Source organism: Panthera pardus, unplaced genomic scaffold (genome assembly GCF_024362965.1).
Source record: "Panthera pardus isolate Hobbes unplaced genomic scaffold, ASM2436296v1 HiC_scaffold_2, whole genome shotgun sequence".
Lineage (NCBI taxonomy): Eukaryota > Metazoa > Chordata > Mammalia > Carnivora > Felidae > Panthera > Panthera pardus.
Window position 1 is genome coordinate 143563214 of NW_026526765.1, and position 19500 is coordinate 143582713.

Genomic DNA, 19500 nt, shown 5'->3' on the forward strand with positions numbered 1-19500 from the left:
CCCTGCAGGCTGCTGCTTTCATAATGTCCCACTTTTGTCCTTTTGAAAACTTCTCATGATTTTAGATTCACTTCTCTTTTTCATTCTTACTGCTTTTTTTTTCTTGTGTATTTGCAAAAATAGAGTCTTTGTCCCAAATTCGCTGTCAAAGAAACCTGGGAGATGTCTCTATGGCCAGTCTGATGAGGAGAGCATCCAGATCCCTGTATCTCAGCTTGGGTTCAAGAAAACCTGAGCCTCAATCATGGACCCTCTCATAGTTACCATGACAAATTCAGCTCTAGGGGCACCTGGGTGGCTCAGTCAGTTGAGCATCCAGCTTTGGCTCCGGTCATGATCTCATAGTTTGTGAGTTCGAGGCTCGTGTTGGGTTCTGTGCTGACAGCTCAGAGCCTGGGGCCTGCTTTGGATTCTGTATCTCCCACTCTCTCTGCGCCTCCACGACTTGTGCTCCCTTGCCCGCTCACTCTCTCTCTCCCAAAAATAAACATTAAAAAATAAATAAAAAGTCAGCTCTAGGCTGCACCACTCCTAACAGCCAAGAAGCTTTGAGAATGCACTTGCCACCCATATTGAGTGAGGTCTTTTTTGTGAGCTCTGTGCTGGGTTTCAGGTCATGTGATCTCAGCTAAAGAGCTAAGGCTCAGAATCAGTGGGTGGGTTTCCAGGGTCCCACCCGTGCTTTTGGCACACAGGCTGCCTCCCCTACTACAGCTCCCCACACTGTAATTCACCAGAGGCCCCTACTTTAAAGAACCCAGGCCTCAGCCCTTATGTGGAGTCTCCCCTGTGAGCCGTACCCTGGGAGATGATCTGTTTGGGGAGTAGTCTGCATGTTTTGGCTCTACCCCAATGAAGGATGAAGTCCTTGTCACCCTGCAAGGGCCATTAAGGGCCCAGGGACCTTTTGTATGCCATATTAGGGGAGAACCACAGGTGGCAGGATTAGTCAGTGAAGATATTGAGGATATGGGGGTCACTGTTCATGCGGAAGGAGAAGTCTCAAAGAGACAAGGACAACGAAGGGAGGTCTGGAATGGAGGAGAGAGCTGGCGACCCAGCTGGGGGAGAAGCTGTACACAGTTGTATGTTCACTAAAACATGGAAGGATCACTGGAAGGAAGGGCCAATGTGTGGATGACAACCAAGTGACAGGGGTGGCGAGCGTGGTGGGTGTCGTGCCCCAAATCTAGAAAGCCGTCCCTGTGATGTCAAGAGAAGCGATATGTTCCACTGTATTAAAAGAAAAAGCGTAGGGGCACCTGAGCGGCTCAGTCGGTTGAGCGTCCGACTTTGGCTCAGGTCGTGACCTCACGGTTCGTGGGTTCGAGCCCCGTGTCGGGCCCTGGGCTGATCCTCTGCAGCCTCAGATCCTCTGTAGCCCCATCTCTCTCTGCCACTCCCCTGCTTGCGCTCTCACAAAAATACATATTTAAGAAAGAAATCAAAGATGAAAAGTGTTAAAACAGGCTCCTAAGCACTGTTCGAATAATTAATTTGTAAAATAGAAAGACAGTGGCTTATATGTTACATATATTCTACATATTTTATATATATACATGTTATACGTTATTTTTCGTATACGGTATGGGTGCGTATATGAAAGTTCTATGAAGAAAAGTCTAAAAGAAATTATTTGAGAATGCTTCTGAATGGGAGAGGGCCCTGCAGGCCCCTCCCCTGTGTAAGACTACACAGAGGACCGTAGGCTGGGGGATTCGCAGGATTCAGCTAAGCCTGGAAGGGAGGCTGTTAGGGGCTGAGCGTTTGTACTTTCCTGAATTTCACATGTTGAAGCCCTAACTCCCAGAGGGGGCTGTATTCGGAGTAAGGAAGTAATTAAGGTCAAACAAGGTTATCAAAGTGGGGCCCTTATCCAATGGGATTAGCGTCCTTGAAGGGTGACCCAAGAGAGCTAACTCTCAGGGGCACTCAGGTGGCTCAGTCGGTTAAGCGTCTGAATTTTGGTTTCGGTTCAGGTCACGATCTCACCAAGGGAGCGATCAAGCCCCGAGCCAGAGTCCCATGTCAGGTTCCTCACTGACCTGGAGCCTGACTGGGATTCTCTCTCTCCCGCTCTCTCTGTGCCCGCCCCCCCCCCCCCACATGTGCATACATATGTCCCACCCCCCAAAATTAATAAACTTTTTTTTTTTTTTGAAAGAGGGAGCTCACTCCTTCTATGCTCGCAGGTACAGAGGACAGGCCCTATGAGGGCACAGGTAGAGAAGGCATGCCAGGAAGAGTGCTCACCAGAAACCGAATGAGCCAGAACCTTGGTCTTGGATTTCTAGACTCCAGAACTGTGAGAAAACAAACATGTGCTGTGTAAGAACGACAACCAGACAGCCAGGCGACCCAAGCCAACACATAGCCTCCTAACTTGGAGGTTAGGATGTAAACCAGCTCTCCTTTCCCTCTTGGTCTCTGGATGTGATGATGTGAGTCACTACCAAGCAGCAAGAAAAACCCTCCTGGTCCATAGCAGACATGTGCTCCCTTGGAACCTCCTAGCTCAGCCTACCTGTTCCTACTCTTCCCACGAAACAGCAGGCACTGCTCCAAAGCGAACTGCATTAAAAACAAAAAACCACACCTACCACAGGCCGCCTATTGTAACACTGGGCAGAGAACCGGTTAAAGAGAACTCTATTTGGGGGCATTTCTGGCCAGAGAGCTACTCTCTTTGCCCTAAATGTTACCTGACCCGGGGACCCTAGCGTGACTGACGTTAAACGTGGGAAGGAGTGGTCCTGTACTCATCCGCTCAACACATGTTCACCGCATTTCTAGGATGGGCCAGGCACTGTTCTAAGAGCGGGGGATATGGTGGTACATGAAAGGCACTTTCTGCCCTGAGGAAGCTTAGGAAGCTGGGTGGCAGGAGACAGACACTAAACAAGCAAATATAGGGGCTCCTGGGTGGCTCAGTCCGTTAAGTGTCTGATTTCCGCTCAGGTCATGATCTCACAGTTGGTGAGTTTGAGCCCCACGTCGGGCTCTGTGCTGACAGCTCAGAGCCTGGAGCCTCTGCTTCGGATTCGGTGTCTCCCGCTCTCTCTGCCCCTCCCCTGCTCTTGCTCTGTCTCTGTCTCTCAAAATTATATAAACTAAAAAAAAAAAGTTTTTAAGTAATAAAAAATAAACAATTAATTATATACAGGATCCTAGGAGAGTAGGAGCTAGGAGAAAAAACAAAGCCAGGATAGGGGATGAGGAGGGAGTATTACAGCCTGAGGAGCTATAATTTTACATATGGTGGTCAAGGAGCCTTGGCATTTGAGCAAAGATGGGCGGAGCCCTATTGGTAACTAAGGAAGGAGAAACAACAGCCCAAGGGTGGTTGTGCTGGAAGCTTCTAGGCCGAGGCTGGCTAGAGTGAAGTGTGTGAAGGGGAGCAGGAGGGAAGGCCACATGCCACTGGCTTTGGCTTTTGCTCTGAAAGAGATGGGAAAGAAACCTCCAGACAGTTTTGCGCAGAGGAGTGACAGGATTCCACCGTAAACGTTGAAGGATCATTCTGGCCACCGTTTGCGGACTAGAGGGTCGGGTAGGGTACCGAACACGGCAAGTCCAGAAGCAAGGAGACCAGTCACGACGTTCCTGGACGACTCCAGGAGAAAAGGACGGTGGCTTAGACCCGTGTGGTGGTGCAGGAGCTGAGAAGAGGTCAGATTCTGGATATATTTTGAAGGCAGAGCCAACAGGATGTGCTGACAAATCAGATGTGACCAACAAGAGAAGAGTCAAGCGTGACTCCCAGCGGTTGGGCCTGAGCAGCTGGAAGGCTGACGTTGCTTTGTGATCAAGAGACACAGCACTGCGGGGCGCCCAGATGGCTCAGTTGGTTGAGCGGCTGACTCTTGGTTACCGCCCAGGTCGTGATCTCGCAGTTTCATGACTTCGAGCCCCGCATCGGGCTCCATGCAACACGCAATACTGATAAGTCAAATACCATCTTACTGATAAGTCAAGTACCATCATCTCTGAGTAACCACCACCCAACAACTCACTGATAGGAACCTGAGAGTGCCAGGCTGATTGTGGCTTCACACTGAGTGAATTAACACTGCCGTACAGCATTCTTATTAAAGTTTCTCTGTTGTGTTTTGTAAGAAAATCGCTAAACATTTTCTCTAACCACCCTGCCCCCTCCCCCCTGCCCCCCCCGCCCCCGCCAAAAAAAGCAACCAGAAGAAGTAATGTATCGATTAAAGCAAAAAAGGGAAAATTCCCTAAGGCAAGGGAACCCAGAGAAACAATGTCAACATTGGACCATCATAATTCAAAAATCTATGCTTGTGATCTTGTTTGGAGGGTAGGGAAGAGAAGGGCACAGTAATGGTGAGTTAGAGGCAAGGATTAGGGACTTTCAGAAGTTTGCTTAAACAAGAAAAGGCTTTAAAAGGCTATCTGAAGAAAGGAAATGTCTCCATTGCTTTGAAGCATGGAAAAGAAAGGAATTATGAGGAAATGAATGTGTGTTTTCATAAGAGTCTTAATAACAGCTCATGACACAGGACCTCTTAAGAAAACAGGCATGTGGGTTTTCAGTTCAAATGTAAAAACGCAGCATTCTAGTTTGTATTAATCAGAAGCCGGTTATGAATAAACTATTTAAGAGGGTTCACGTTACAAGGAGAGTGACACCAATTGTTCCACTTAAATTTTGGTCAAGTACAAACTGAGCATTAAAAAATAGCGAATGATCTAAAACTTTCAGGAAGTACTGAAGAACACATTATTTCTTTCAAAATGTAATATTTAAGCTCATTTCAACCTGCGAGTTGCCTCCGCAAACATTCTTAAATCCAGCTCGTTAAGCATCGTCAATGTTTTATGGGACTATTAACTAGAGACCTGCCGAGGTACAAAATTCACCGTCAGGGTGAGACACTAGGAAATGATTTTTATGTTTCATAATTAACCTGTACAGGGGAGTTTTCAGAGGATAGCTTTATATGTAATGACATTATTTTTTTATACTTCATTAAAAAATCTACTTCAGATCCAAACATATCATGTTTTAAGTATACTTTCATTGTCCGCAATTATCCAGCCTCAATGTAGATGTTTAAAACAGCTGTCTTCTGTTTTAAAGTCAGAGCAAACAAAACACCCTCAGTTGTCTCCATTTCTCTGGTTATAAAATTACTCTTAAATACACATTCATCCTGAACAGCCTGGAAAAAGGCTTTCAGTTGATATCAGTACAGTGTTTTCTCACATAATCTAAAACCTAGATTTGGAACAAATTTGGAAGCCTAATTTTATATTTAAACATGGGCCAGAACAATTCCCTCTTCCAGCCGCCTTCCACTACCTGGAAGCAAAGGCCTTGAAAACAGTTCTCCGCCCCCAAAAAAGTTATATTTTGCTTTTCATCATTCTTCTGGCCAAATAGCAAATTCCAAAGTGGTGCTGAATCATCTGGTTTATCTGGTTACGAGAGGTATACATTACGTTTCGGTAACTGCGTTTTTAAACACACTTTTATCCAAGTAGATATTTTTCAGTCTAAACGTTAGCAAGAAGGACAATCGAGAGCAGTTACGTTGGAACAGCAAGATGAAAACAAGGCCAGAGACAGCCCTGGCTCTGTATTACATAACCAAAGACTTCAATTAAACGTAAAGGGCTTTGGCGGGGTGGGAGGAGGGATTGGAGTGCTGGTTTACTTAACATTTATTGTTCATTCATTACCTTATTTCTAATCTACCAGTCTCCTCATTTCCCAAACAATAATTTGATATCAGAAGTGAATGGGGCCCCGGCATCACTGTGGTATAGTGGAGTGATTGTTACCCCCAGAGAGGGCACCACCCGTGAAGCTATTCATGGAGGGGCAGACAGTAAATCACTGTTAGCACGCTCTGGCTTGCTGGGAGAACGGGCCTTGGAGATGCTGCACAGTGTTCCCGGTGGATTCCAACTGCATTTTCTCTCCTTCTACGGGTCTTTCAGAGTTACTGCTTCTACTTGCGTTGCCGTGTATTTTCATTTTCAAGCATCTTGTTTGGTCATTGTGGTTATTTACGTATCACTTCCGTCCGTAAATCCTTTATTCCTCATTCGAGAAAGAAATCAGACGCTACACATGAGAAGTTCTATGTTGGGGCAAAGCCTAGTTTTTTTGTTCATCGTTAGAAGTGGAGACTCAAAGGGCACCTGGGTGGCTGGGGTCGGTTAAGCCTCTGACTTCGGCTAGGGTCAGGATCTCACAGTTCCTGATTTGAACCCCGTGTCGGGCTCTTGTGCTGACAGCTCGGAGTCTGGAGCCTGCTTCGGATTCTGTGTGTGTGTGTGTGTGTGTGTGTGTGTCTCAAAAATAACCATATAAATAAATAAGTAAATAAGTAAGTTAATAAACAAATAAAGTGGAAGCTCAAAACAACTAGAAAGTTGTGTGTTTTTATTTCCATTTTTAAATGATTCTATCCCACCAAAAAACAAATCTATTTTTTTCCCTACTGAATCCTTCAAATGCACCTCTCTTTTGTGGGCAAGCCCTTGTTCTCTTCCAGACCCTGGAGGTGCAAGAGCAACAAAAGAGGTGGAGTCCCAGGATTCAAAGGAGCTTCTGCTCTAACACAAAAAGACAAGCATCCAAACACGCAATTGCACCGACAGTTATCTCCAGCTGTGATACGTGGGCTAAGATGGCACGGTACTTTGAACACATAATGGAGGGGTAGGATGTATTCTAGAACATCAGAGAAGTCTTCCTTGATGCAAGGGTGTTTGGGTGGACATGTGAAGGATGAGTATAGGCTAACCAGGTAAAGAAGTGAAAGAGGGAGATGGTGGTATTCCAGGCAGAAGCACGTGGGCAGGTCTGTGGTTACAAAGGAGCACCGGGCAACATTTCGGAGGAAAAACATGGAAGGCAGCATGGCAGAGAGAAGAGACCAGAGAGGTGGGCAATAACCAAATCGTGTACAGCCTTGAAGGCCCTATGGAGGTTTGGGGATAGCAAACAGTATTTTAAGCAGGGGACTGATGGGATCAGATATTCATCTTTCAAAGATCACTTCAGCTACAGTTTGGAGGATGAATTCCAGGACAAGAGTACATACGACTTTATTTATGTTAATTGGGGGAGGGGGGGAACCACCAAAAAGATTGCTGTAGATTGGTTCTGGGTACATAAGGTATATGTAAAAGCTAGAAAATGAACTATGGGGTTGCAGAAATGTTGCCTATGAAGAAGTAGAGGGAGACAGATACAGTGTGGACTAATACAGAAGTGAAGCTTTATACACCATGGTTTTTTTTTTTTTAATGTTTATTTATTTATTTGAGAGAGAAGAGAGAGAGCACTTGTGCACAAGGAGGGGAGGGGCATATTGTTTATTTACCTATTTTGAGAGGAGGAGAGAGAATCCAAAGCAGGCTTCATGCTATCAGTGCAGAGCCCAATGCGGGGCTCAAACTCACAAACTGTGAGATCATGACCTCAGTGGGAATCAAGAGTCAGATGCTCGGCCAACGGAGCCACCCAGGCGCCCCCTAGGGAGGCTTGTTTCTAAGACTAAGACAGGAAAGCTCAGTGACCTGCTGATGGAGAGATCCAGGCGAGGCGGAGAGACAGCAAAGAATTCCTAAGTGTAAGGGATCGAACAGGTGGAGGGACTGGTCTCAGACTGGAAGAGAGGCACCAGCTCCCCCATAGGAGGAGATGTAGATGAAATAAAGAGTACAGAGGCAGAAAGTTCCCATGTGATAGACTGTTTTCAGGGAAGTAGGAGGCACCAAGGTGAAAACATCTGGTTACACGGAGAAAGTTAGAGTCTAATGAGGAAAAGGGAAGATGATGGCGAGGCAGTGCCCAACCAACTGAGGTTGATAACTGAAATTTTGCTCTATGGGGCTTCAGCTGCCTAGGGTGAGGGCAAAGATGGCCGATATTTACATGATTCAGAATTGGTTCTTAGTCAGATGGGGGTGAACAAAAGACAGTTTGGTTTTCAAGGAAGCTGAAAGTGCTTGCTAAGAGAGACCGTTATTACAAAGCTCTGTTGGCTGGAGAGGGAAATGAAAGAAGGACAGACAGATGGCTGGCTGGATGCTGGCTGGAGGGACGGACAGATGGAGGGAGGGATGTCTGGCTGGCTGCGCGGACAGAAGAATGGATGGATAGATGGATGGACAGATGGGCAGAGAGATGGATAGAAGGAGGGATGGATGGATGATGGATGGATGGATGGATGGATGGATAAATGGATGGATGAATGGATGGATGGACAGGGGAATGGACGGACAGAGGGATGTATGGCTAGATGGCTAGATGGATGGATGGACAGACAGACAGACTGCGAGTGGCAGGACCAACAGCTTGTAGGTCTTCCAGAAATCAGAGCTGTGCAGAGAGCATGCAAGTGATGAGAGAAAGCTATGTCTGGAGTGAGAGCTCTGAATTAGCGATTTAATGGAGACTTTTTTGATAACAAACCTGAGACTGAGGGAAAAGAAGAATGTACATGCAGAATGCAAGAAGCCGAGGAAACAGAGGGTTAGCGGCTAGCTGGACCCTAACACTTCCAGGAATGGTGACAAGTGGAGGAACAGATAGGGAAACATGTAGCCTGGCGCTAAGTCTTTGAAAACTGGCATACAATGAGGTCTGCGGACAACAGACATCATCAGCGTATTTGTAGAACACAGCCTCCAAAGCTCTAGGAGTTTTAGCGAGAAGGAGAAATGATCCAAGAAGCCACTGACTTCACTTCCCAACACCAGGATAAATGGGCAAGAGGAAAAATAAACAGCCCCACCAGAAAAGGCCAGGGAAGAGCAGGACTCTAGGACACAGATGAGATTCACTGCGATGGTGGTTCTCATCCACAGTTACACACTGAGAATCATCTAGGAGCTTGGAAGAAAATAACCATGCACAGGTCCTACCCTCCCCCCCCTGATAATTCAGAATCTCTGGAGCCTGGGTATTTGTGTCATTTAAAAGCTCACCAGTAATTCTAACGTACAAATGGATTTTCAAACTGTTGATTTAAAGCAGGGGGTTGAAGGGAACTTTGGAGAAGGGATTGCAGAGAGAGGGGTTTCTTGATTATGATTGATATTGGCCTGAACGTACATACAGCACTCCCCACGGGTCCCTCAGGAATGGATACCCACAAGAAGGTGAACACTAAGCACCAACAGATCCCTCTTCTCTCAAGAGAACTCTGCCTTTCGTCTTCAAGCAGAGTTTCTGGCGAAATAACTAGACGTGGTCTTTCAAAGGATCCCTGTGTGAGCCTACCTTTGTAAACGCCCTCCACACTCTTTTCAGGTGATGTTTGTGGGGGGGGGGGTGCAGGTGTTATCATCACAGTCGCATTTACTGAAGAGTTGTTAGGGGTAGTCCCCAGCACTGACACAAAACAAGCCTCCCCTTTCCCTGGTGCTTCCATCTGACTGACTCAGACGATGATAAGGATGACAGCGACGCTAAAGCGAACCTTTACAGCACGGTGCCTACCAGGCCCTAGACTTGTGGCTTTCACTCACCATCTCATTTAATCATACAATCTCTCGAAAGTGAGTCCAGGGGACACAGGGGAGTCCACTGGGGCTTCTGAGAGCTGAGCGACCTGCCCAAGGTCACCAGCTGTTAAGTAATGTCAAGCAGAGCCCACCTCCATGTCTTCCAGCTCCAGGAGCATCTCTCCCCTGGCAGGGGTCCCCTTGCCCCTCACTGATGGGGGCCTCACTGGATGGTGAAACCTCGGGATCTAGCAATTGCCAGGATGATCCTGGGTGGCATTTCTTAGCCCGGTGAAAGTTAACTCCAACTCTTTTCTTCTTGTGTTCCATAATTTAAAATTAGGTAAATTTAATCTGTCCCTTCTTGGCTCAGATTTACTGCAAATTAAACATGCAAGTATTAATAATGGAAATAATTTCCCTTTAAAAACACATCCTGAAACTCGATGTGGGGCATTTCCAATATATCCATAAAGCAAACAAGACAGCTTAATTGTTTGTTTCTCCCAGGAAAGAAGCTAAACCCGGAATTAATTCGGTTCAGCCTGTGAAACAATTCGTTTGCTCTGCCTAATTCTGCCAATTAAAGAACTTTTTTCCCAGACACAATTAGCATGTAAAGCAGCGGCAGGGAGCAAAGAAGGGGCCTCAACGATCCCGGCGGGGTGGAGGTGTTGGAGGAGAACCCCCTGGGACCTCTTGGTCTCGACCTAGGGGCTGAGGGGGAGGGCCGGGGGAGGGGGAAGGGCGCACGGACCAGCTCCAAGACCCGTTTGGCAGTGGCCCTGCCATCACTAGCCGAAATCAGGGCGTTAAACAGCGCCGCCGAGGATCGAGCCGGCCCGGCCCGCCACGGCACTTCCCCCAGTCCGGACCGGATCCCAGAGAGACCCGCGCGGCGGGAGGGCGCAGCCCAGCCCGCCAGCCCCCACGCCCCTGTGCCCTCTCCGGGAGCCGGCTCCGGTGCTGCGGGGGTTGCGCGCGCACCTAGGACCGCGCCCCCCGCCACCAGGGATCTGTGGCTTTTGCTTAAGGTGGGGATAGCGGCCCCTGCTGGCAGCTCTGGCGAACAGCAGAGACTGACTCCCTCACCGTTCTCGCCACCTTTTCCAGGTGGTTTGTAGACAAGAAAAATATGGTACATACAGGGTGTTGTCGCATGTGCGTTTATTCTTCGTGAGTCCTCAAGAGCAGATGTCTGCGTAACTTGCGTTCCCAGCAGAAACAGTAGAAAAAAGAACGTGGGCGCTCGTCCCCATTAGGGAACAGGTACAGTTTCTAATACATTTATTGGAGGGAGGTCACTCGGCCTAAGGGCAACTGGGACCCTGATCCTCCTCCCAGCGCTTTTCACGGCCGAACCCATGACTGGGAAATTTTGCTTCGAGAACTGCTTGGTGGCCCAGTGCTACTTTCTTTAAAGGCGGTGGCTCCAGTCCGCACCATCTGCGAAGCCCACTGGGGAACCGCGGCCACCTTGCGCAGTGGTTAGCGGGGTGTGCGGGCGCGGCGGGGAGCGAGCAGCGGCCCGGGGGAGGGGGACACGGTGTGGCCTGACTAGTTGGCATAAACCTGTAACTGCGAAGCTTTTTGGCGACCGCAAGTTCACGCGGTGGAGGAGGGCTGCGCCTGCCATTCTTGGTGTGATCGTAACAATAGCGCCGTGTAAAGAAGTTGCGATTTACTTCTCGCACGAAGCTGTTGGATTCTCACTGGGATTGTCTGCGTCGTCTTTCTGAAGTTTACTTACATTTCCAAGGACAGTCCACACACTTTCTAAGTTTCAAAACGGACTGTGGCTGTCGTTGGTGACACCATTCTTTGTACTACAGTTTACGTGCTTACTTAACATGCTTTATTAACATGTTGTATGCGCGTTAACTAATAGCAGTGTTCGTATCTTCGATGTGTGTGTTTTTAACCGCATCGGCTTTCATCCAATTCATCTGGGCGCGTCACTTCTGGAATCTACCTCTTGATACAGTAATCAGAATTAGAAAGGCTCATCGTTCACTTACCCTCATCCTTTAAAACTTTTCCATTTAAGAAAATCGATGAACAGATCCTTTCTTGTAACTCGCTCCTGCACTACGTCTATTTTTATTTATTTTTCTGATTTGGCAGGGCTCAGCAATGCTGTCCGGGATTTTTTTTTTTTTTTTCTCCTTCCTCTTCTTCTTTGCTAGAGCAGATGCGGGGGTGGGGGAAGCAGGGGCGGGCTCCAGCCCGAGTCAATCCCACGGGGACCTCCACCCACAGCGCGGCGGGGCCGGGAACCTTGGTGGAAGGAAGCCTCGCTGACCAGTCGGTGCAAGGCTCCACCTGCAGCCACGCCGCGTAGGTTCTCCCCCTCTCGGCCACGCTCACTCACATTCACACACAAACACCACAGCCCTCCTTTGGGTCGGAGAAGACGCCAGCCAAAGGAGGCGGGGTTGCGGGAGGAGAGTCCGCTCTGCGCAATCCAGTCCGGGACTTGGCTCCGCCCGGGAGCCGCGGCCTCTCCAGTGACAGAGGAGTAGTGAGCGGCACCGGGTGAGGCTGCAGCCAACTCCGCTCCCCGCGCACTCGGCTGCCCAGGCGCTCGGGACGCAGTAGCGGCGCTTCTCCGCGGGGCCGACCGCCCGCGATGCCCGCTTAGGAGCGGCGGTAGCGGCCAGCGTCGCCACACCCGCGGCACAGCCCTCGCGGTCGCCGAGCGGGGCTACAGCGTGCCCCCTGCCCCAGCCCCCACCCCGCCCCCCACCCTGAAATGACTTGTTAATCCGCGCAGACACCACCGAAGGGACTCACCGGAGTGGAATCCAAGTGGAATTTGGACCTGGAGAAGACTTTCTTGAACATTCACTCCTTCCTTGTTGGTTTTTCTTTCTTTCTTTTTTCCTCTCCCCTTCTGCGCCTGTCATTGGAGATGAACACAGCGCGTTTGCATCCCAGAAAGTAGTCGCCGCGACTGTTACCCCCAAAGAGACAAGCACACATGTAGGAATGACAAAGGCTTGCAAAGGAGAGAGCGCAGCTTGCGGCCCGGAGAGATCTCCTCGATAATGGATTACTAAATGGGATACTCGCTGTACCAGCGCGCTCCGAGCCCCGGCCGCCTGCCCGTCGATGCACCGAAAAGGTACGGCTGGGGCGCCCCGGCGCGCCCCACCTCTCCGGGCGGCTCGCCTCCGGCCAGCGGGTCCCGGGGCCGCGGCCGGCCGGCACGCGCTGTCGGCTTTGTGGTAGCTGCGTTTTATTTTGTCTGGTGTCTGTCTCCCGTGCGTTGCCGGGCCCTTGGGGAGCAGTCGTGAGCCCGGCCCGCTCCTCTCCGCCCTGTGCCGGGGAGACCGCCCGGCTCCGTGTTGCGAGCTTCCCCACCCGCGCCGCGCACACGCCCGGCGCCGCCCGGGACCGCGACCGCGCGGTGCTGCCTGGCTGGGGGATGTGTGTACAGGACCCGGGGCTCGTCCTCACTTTCTGGCCAACGGGCAGCAGAGAGGCCCCGAGAGGGTGGGATTTTCAGAAGCTCCCAGTCCTGGTGCAAAGGCTGGAGAAGGGGTTCTGCCCTCGAGGGCTGGCGAACGCTGGGCAGCAGAGCGCTGTTTTCGCCCAGCACCAGGTTTGGGTTCTGGGGTGGGAGAAGGGGTTCCACAGAGACGGTGGGAAAGCGAAGAGAATCTTTTGTTGTCCGCTCGGGGTCTGGGCTGGGCTCTGTGGAGTGCGGGGAAACTTGTAATGGCCCTGGTACCCGTGCGCCCTGCCACTTGGTGACATCCCGGCTTTCGTGGCCGCTGGCACCAGAGGTTCCGGGCTTTGTTTCGAGTGAGAGTGCCCAGGAACGGTCTCCTCTCGGTGTGGCGCGGCGCCCCCCGCCCTGGGTTCTGTCCCCCGCTGTAGCTCCCTTCTGGCCGGGCGAGGACAGCATCTGTCGCGGCTGCGTCCCCCTCCAGCACCGAGCCCGCCACGCCGGGGCTTGGCGGCCGCTGCGCTCTCCTCCAAAATCCACGAGGTCTCTCTAGGGAAAGGAGTTGTCCCTGAGGGGGAAGGGTGGGAAGACTTGGCAATAGATGACCCAGAGCTTGCTACCCAGACCAGGGCTCTGCCCAGGCCACCGGTTCTGGAGGTCCGAACTACTCGCTGCGTCCTAGAGAGCTCCCTCTCGGACAGTGGGGCGCTCAGGAGCTAGCCCGACAGTGCCCACCCACCCTGTAAGACCCTGCTGGGGTGGAAAGTGTCTCTTCTCCAGATTCTCTTTTTTCTCAGCTCCCCACTGTGGCACACGGTGCAAAGCAGGATCCTGAGGTCCGCTCCCTCCTCCCACGACCCGAGTGGTAAAGGGGGAGCCAGGGAGCAGTCCCGAACTTGTGCGTTTCGCGAAAGGAAACAGGATTCGGCTGTCTTTCCCGCTCCCTCGACTCCCCTCCGCCCGGCGCCGCCTTCTTTTCCACCGCGGGGTCACCCGACCAGGCGCTTCTGGAAAGTTTCTCTGAAAGCCAGGGGTGGCGGGCACGACAGGATTGGGGCTCAGCTTGTGCAGTCTGCGGGAAACCGAACCCGGAGGGAAGCGGGTGGACCGCCCAGGATGCGGGGAGTTAGGTGCTGGCCCACAGGCAGTGGCGCCCACCGTGCGCAGTTTGGTTAGGGTCTCCGCGCTGCACTAGCTGGACCAGTCGAGGAAGGGTGGGGGGCGGGAAGTTAAGGGGGAGGGTTTAGGATGTTGGTGCGGCCACTGGACAGCGGCTGACGCACGGGTGGCCTGTGGGCAGGAGCCCGGACTCGCTGGCTTGTAAGTACCAGTTCCAAGTGCAGCATCCCCAGCCCCCCCTACCGCCCCCCACCCCGTGCCACGCGCAGTTTTCCAGCCGGCGGCGGGTTTCCAGGGAGGAGCGGAGACGGGAGCCAGGTGTTCATGGAGCGGGGGAGGAACTGCTGTCTTCACAGCCAAGGCAAGCACTTGCAGCCGCGGCCTCCGGCCTGTATCGGCAGTGGGCAGCCCCAACGTCCCTTCCGAGTCGGTCCTTGGGAGAAAGGTGGCTGGCTGCTTTGAGAATGCGGTGGCCAGTTACTGCCACGGGGGGATCGCTTTCTGCTTCCGCTGGATGGAAATCAAGTTGCTACTTGCTGAATGGGATCCATGAAAGGTTTAAAACACAGGCGTGCGCGGACACACACACACACACACACACACACACACACACAGACACGCAGATGCTTGCACTTGTACGCACAACTTTCTTTGCCTCAAATCTGAAAAGATGTTTCACCGTGTTGCCGCGGCGTTCTACCAGCAGGTCTCAGGAAAGCTATGTAATGCCCCCCAGCGCTGGTTGTTAAGTCTTTCCGGGGTAGGAAGGTCAGTGCCTCTGCCTCCTCTAATCCTGGTAATTGTCGGTCTTCCTTCGGACATATTTCTGGGGCGTCAAGTCCTCTCTGATGGCAGGGGAAAGACTGTTGGTTCCTGACACATGAATCCTTTATTTAGGCCTTTTCCCCAAAAGTAAAGATGCCTGTCCCCGATTCTGAATGAAAATATCGTATTTTTACACCTCCTCCAAGTGGCTACCAGAGGTCAAGATGGCAAGCATTTTATATGTTTTATTTTTTTAATACCCTGTTTAGTCTGCATGGAGTTTTATGATTTGCAGTAAGCTTTGATTAAACTACTCCAGGCACCAAAGTTAATTATTAACCTAACCTTAAAAGCAGTGGCAGACCAGTGTCTCCACCTATTAACCTAAAACTATCTGTTAAAAAATAATTGCACTATTTCAATTTGGTTTACCCATGCTTGTTTACCTGATGACTTTTATTTGAAACTTGAGTAACCCCCACCCCATATTATTATTTTGGTTCTAGGATATTCTTAAAATTTTTTGTTAATGCTTATTTATTGTTAAGAGACAGAGCATGAGCAGAGGAGGGGAAGTGAGAGGGAGACACAGAATCTGAAGCAGGCTCCAGGCTCTGAGCTGTCAGCACAGAGCTTGATGCGGGACTCGAACTTACGAACCGCGAGATCATGACCTGAGCCGAAGTTGGATGTTCAACTGACTGAGCCACCCAGGCGCCCCGGTTCTAGGATATTCTTGAATGAGGCACTTTGCCAAACAATCCGAAAGCAGAAAAGAATGGAATATCAGTCTTAAAACCTCATTTCTGGGTTGTCTTTTACCAATTTGATATAAAGATGCATTGTAGCTCCTGTTTCTTACTTACAGTCTTCCCAAAGCGTGTTATGTTTTGCAACTATCCCGCTGTGGAGATGGGCCACACTCTTCAATAATGCATGTAATCCACATATGTAAATTTTCAGCAGACACCCAAAATCATGGTCTCAGGAGCCATCTGCAGAATATATTGATTGCATACAACATCTACATTTAAATAGGCTAAAAATTCCTAAGAACTGGCATATAGACACTCAAATGTTGAATAGGTAAATCAATGAAAGAAATAGCCACACATGATTCACATTTCTCCACTTAGAGTGGACCTGGTACCCCCTCCCCGCCCCCCCCCCATCCCCGTGGCTTCAAATAAGTGATTATTATCAAGTGGCAATAAGTGCAACTCTTTATTTACCCACACAGTGACACACATACACAAACACACAGCCCTCAAGTTCTTTCCAAGTCTAGTGAGTGCTTTTCCCATCATTAAAAAAATATAGCATTTGCATTTTGAGTAGGCGGATAACATTGCTTAGTATGTTGAATCAGAAGGATGGCAAGAATTAGGAAGACTGTTATCTTCCCTGAATAAAAATAAGACACCCAAATTAAGAACTTGTATTAAATTCAAAATAAATACTCATGCTTTAAAAGCAAACGGGTAATTGCACTCCCATATGAAATGGAAGGAAAAATACTGTTTTGAACGAGGAGGTAAGTCGGATACTTTACTATGTGTACAGAGTGGTTCAGCTCTTTTCCGAGGAGGACAAAAGAGTGATCATGGGAAAAGAAGTTTTTTGGAACTAGATTGCCAAAAGCGAATATATTCTCCCCATCCTATTTGTTTGCAGAAAGGAATCACGGAACAAGCCAAACTAATTGCAAAGGCTTTAATTAAGCATCTGCCGTTTGCAGCAGTATGTAAAGCCAGAGAGAGGCTGCACGGATCTCTGTATGGTTTCCCCCCTCCCCCACCCCAGGTTTAGACCATTTATTGTCCTCCTCCTGCAGCGGGTGTGCCTGGAAGTTCACGTGTCCGGAGGAAGGCGGAGCCTGGAAACATCCTGCTGTGCCCTCCCGCATCAGTGTCCCCCTACTCTCTTGAGGTACCCCAGAGCCAAGTCACCTCTGAGATATTTCTACTCCACAGGGAAGGCTTTTCTCATCCACTGAGCTATGCTCTGCTGGCAACCTCGAGGTTGCCTCTTGGGGATGTGGTAAGGTAGGGGAGGGCGGGAGGCATTTAATCCCTCTGAAATGGGCAAGTAAGATGTCACACCACACAAACGTCAAGGGGAGGAGGCAGTACAGGCTCCTCAGAATGGGACTATGACAGTGGAGTATATACCCAAGGGCACCCTGCTTTGTGAAGCAGGTGAGTTCTTGCAAAACCTTTCGATTAGAGTCATTCTAATTGCAGTAATGGAGAGTGCCCCATAAAAGGATCAGTATTCGGATGTTTCCCAAGTCACCTCTTCAGCCGGGACCTCTCTCTCTTGGGTCTCTCAAGTAGTAAATGCCAAAAGTTAGGTAGCTCTTCTTGGATCCAATAGGTACCTCCCACCTAACATGTTTAGAACACCCGATTCTGGATCTTTCCCCCCCAAATATGCTTTTCTTATTATCATCTTCTCCATCTTGGTAACTGTTAGAGCTGCTTGCATGTAACCACTTAACAGTTATATCCTCCACTCTTCTCTTCTTGTCATCACAGCCGCTCCGCCTGCAAGGCTGCTGACCCCTCCTTCAGAATGCCTGAGGACGTCCTCCAGATCTCCCACCTCTGTGGCCCTCAGAGTAGCCAAGCCAGTGTTCTCTCCTGCTGCTTTTTACTGTGCCAGCCTCCCAACCAGTCTCCCTGCTCTGCTCCTGTCCCCCTATAGTCGTTTCTCAACACAGCAGCCAAAGTGACTTTTTAAAAACTTGAAGCCAGAGGGCGCCTGGGTGGCTCAGTCAGTTAGGAGGTGACTCTTGGTTTCTGCTCAGGTCACATGATCTTGGGGTTTCATGGGTTCCAGCCCTGCATCGAGATCTGCGCTGTCGGTGTGGAGCCTGCTTGGGATGCTCTTGTCTCCTGTCTCCGACCCTCCCCCACTCGTGCTGTCTTTGTCTCTCTCAAAATAAATAAACTTAAAAAAAAAATCGAAGCCAGATGAGATCACTTTTGCTCAAATGCTTTCCCATCTCATTCCAGCAGAAGCCAAAGTGTGTCCTATGGCCTTTGTGGCCCTACATGTCTGTGCTCTGATCCCCACCTCTCTGACTCCCCACCCCCTTTGGGGCTATGTGAATATGCCAGGCATGCTCTCTTTATGGTCCTTTTTTTTTTTTTTTTTAATTTAAAATTTAGTTAACATACAGGGCAATATTGGTTTCAGGAGTAGAATTCAGTGATTCATCACTAACATACAACACCCGGTGCTCATCCCAACAAGTGCCTTCCTTGATGCCCCTTCCCCACCCACCTCCTTCCAGCAGCCCTCAGTCTTGTTCTCTATCGTTTAAGAGCCTCTTGTGTTTTGTTTCCCTTTCTGCTCTTTCCTGCCTTCCCAATGTTCATCTGTTCTGTTTCTTAAATTCCACATGTGAATAAATCATATTTATCTTTCTCTGACTTATTTCACTTAGCATAATATACTCTAGTTCCATCCATGTCCTTGCAAATGGCAAGATTTCATTCTTTTTGATGGTTGAGTAATATTCCATTGTATGTATATGTGTATATTCCATTGTATGTATATACACACACATATATACACAACATCTTCTTTATCCATTCATCAGTCAGTGGACATTTAGTCTCTCCCCATGGTTTGGCTATTGTTGATAATGCTGCTGTAAACATTGGGGGGCACATGCCCCTTTGAATTTGTATTTTTGTAGCCTTTAGGTAAGTCCCTAGTAGTGCCATTGCTGGATCATCTTCAGGGCCCTTTGCATGGTCTTCACACTTGCTCTTCCATGGCTTTGGATGATTCTTTCCCCAGACAGCCATGTGATTTTCTCCTCATATCCTTAGGTCTCTGTGCAAATGTCACTTTCACAGTGAAGCCTTTTCTGATCGCCTTATTTACTTCACCCTTTCCCCCAAGACTCCCTACCTCCCTGGACTGCCTCACTTGTTTCCCTTCTCACTTTTTACAGCCTGACAGACTATATGTTTTTTCTGTCTCCCACTCGAATGCAAGGCCATGAGGAAAGACTTTTCATGTGTTGTTCACTGCTGTATCTCCCAACACCTAAAACCCATGCCTGGCACATCATAGGCTATTCATGAGATGAGCTGAATCAACTCATTGATGAATCAGTACAAGGTGCATCTTTTTGCAAACACTAGTCTTTACCTCTTTTGTCTGCTCTTGTTTTCCTTTCTTACGTTTTCATCCAGTGGAATACTTCCTGCATATGTGAGTGAGTGAGTGAGTGAGTGAGTGTATAACACGGTCTTCCATGCACACAGGTGATATGTCTCATGCACCATTAGTGGAGCATTCACTGTGGGTTGTTTTCCCAGTCTTGGTGACGGACTGGAGCCTGCTCATTCCCACACTCTCACCCAGTCCCCTCTGTGGCCAAGAGCACACATCTGTGGGACACCTGGGTGAAGCTGGAGGGAATCTGAGTTAGGTAAAAAAGCAACTTGCCAAGAAACAGAGCTAGGAAGACAGCCAGCACTTGTGGGGATTGAGCTTTTGACTTTGGCCTCATTTGGTCGGCATTCTAACCACTGGCCACAGAACTGTCTTGCTTTTCTGGAGTTTGCTAGTAGTACTTTTGAAAATTCACCTTTCTAACAGGAGGAAATGGTCTGCTAATGAACCCACATTTCTGCCCTGTACTTCTACTAGTACAGTGA

General features: G+C 49.4%; 1 protein-coding gene across 3 annotated transcripts in view; it reads left to right on the top strand.

Annotated features, from left to right (window-relative positions):
* Positions 1 to 11890: 11890 nt before the first annotated feature.
* The window catches only part of SEMA6A (semaphorin 6A), a 132128-nt gene continuing 124518 nt past the window's right edge, over positions 11891 to 19500 (top strand). Inside the window, exon 1 of one of the 3 annotated variants that reach the window (XM_019469593.2) lies at positions 11891 to 12610. The gene's annotated coding sequence lies outside the window, so the exon portion shown is untranslated. The remainder of the gene's footprint in view (positions 12611 to 19500) is intronic. The other 2 variants (XM_019469594.2, XM_019469595.2) reach the window with 2 other exon arrangements.